Genomic DNA, 2,059 nt, shown 5'->3' with positions numbered 1-2,059 from the left:
ACATGGGTGGAGACATGTCATCACCTAATCCAGCTTAACAACCACTTTTGATTAAATCACATCTCCAGAGAGATATCTGATTACAGTCTCAAGCATACAGTATTGAATAGGGATTATTCTGCCTTTATGAAATGGGATTTAGATTAAAACATGGCTTTTCTAAGGGACATGTATCCTTTCAAATCAGCACAATGTCAAATAATTCAGTGGGAAAAAGGAAGTTTCTTCTACAAATTTTCTAGAGCAACTGAATGAATATCCATATGGAAAAATAGATCTGTGCCTGCTATCACCTGCCAGACACAAGAATTAATTCAATATAAATCTTAGGCTTAAAAATAAGGCCTAAAACTATAACATTTCCATCTAAGTCTTCCAGTCTAATGTCATATTGCTATGACAAATACCACACAATGGGTTGGTTTAAACAACTGGAATTTATTATCTCATGGCATTGTAGGCTAGAAGTCCAAAATCAAGGTCTCCACAGGCTGTGCTTTCAGCTGGAGTTGTGTATCTGGAGCTGGCTTGTTGTCATCCTTGGGTCCTTGACTTGTATATCTACCCACATCACATGGTGAATGGTCTCATTCTCTTACTTCTTCTGACCTCTAACTTCTACTGACTTGACCATCCAAATTTCCTCTAGTCACACGGATTAATGATAACCCTGATTCAATTTAGCCCCATCCAAATAGAACCTTCAAAGACCCTATTCACAAATGAGCTTATACCTTAACTAATAGGAATATTTTCCGTAGTCCTATTTACAAGTGAGTTTATACCAGTAGGAATGCAGATTAAAACTTGAACATGTCCTTTATGAGGGACATGATTCAATTCCCAACAGTTTCTAAAAGAAAGCTAGGGCTGTATCTGTAGTATGTTCATGACCTTGGGGTAAGCAAAGATTTCTAGAGAATACAAAAGCACTACCATAAAAGAAAAAAATGGATAAATTGGAATTTGGTAAAATCGAAGATCATCTTCTCAACAAAAAACACCATTTAAAAAACAGGCAAGCTATAAACTGGGAGAAAATATTCACAATACATCTATCTTACAAAAGATATACATACAACTTTTAAAAAAGAAAAATGGCCAATAAACAAGTGAAAAATCTTAGCATTATTAAGTCATTAGGGAAATAAAAGTTAAAACTACAATTGGAGTGACTAAAATGAAAAAGACTGACAGCTTCAAACATTGGAGAGGATGTGGAACAAACAGAACTGTCATATACTGCTGGTAGAAGAATAAATAATACTAGAACTATGAAAAACAGTTTGAAAGTTTCATAATCTTTTAAGAAATTTAAACATATAATTACATTGTGACCCAGAAATTCCAAACTAAAATGCTTATCCAAGAGAAATAGAAGTTGATGTCTAGGGCAGGCCACGGTGGCTCAGCAGGCAGAGTTCTCGTCTGCCATGCCACAGACCCGTGTTTGATTTCCAATGCCTGCCCATGCAAAAAAAAAAAAAAAAAAAAAAAAAAAGCCTTGGAAACAAATGTTCACAGAGACTTCATAATAGCCTTAAACTGGAAACAGCCATTTAATGTTCATCAAAAGGAGTATGGTTGAACTGTAGTAAATTCATATAATGGACCATTGCTCATCAAGAAAAAGAAAAATATATATTACTATGCATGTTGTCAACATGCATGACTCTTACAAATATATTGAGTGACAGAATCCAGATACACAAAAATGTACATTCTGTACGACTCCATCAATATGAAGTTCTAGGATTGGGAAAACTGTCAAAGAATGGTGAAAGAAATCAGATCAGTGGTTGTTCCCAGATAGAGGGGATTGACTAGGAAGGGGCATGGGAGAACTTTCTGGGGCAGCAGTAATGTTCTGTGTCTTAAAATGGATGTGGGTTGCTTGTATATAGGCATATGTAAAAATAGTTCAAACTGTACACTTTTGATCTGAGTATTTTGATATTTGTAAATTACATCTCAATTTTTAAAAAGCCCCAAATTCCTACATTAGTTAGAATAGGATAAACTACATTGGCATAACCAACAACCCTTAAATTTTATTGGC

The sequence above is a fragment of the Tamandua tetradactyla genome, chromosome 16, assembly GCF_023851605.1.
Source record: "Tamandua tetradactyla isolate mTamTet1 chromosome 16, mTamTet1.pri, whole genome shotgun sequence".
Classification (NCBI taxonomy): Eukaryota; Metazoa; Chordata; class Mammalia; order Pilosa; family Myrmecophagidae; genus Tamandua; species Tamandua tetradactyla.
This window is presented reverse-complemented; position numbering follows the sequence as displayed.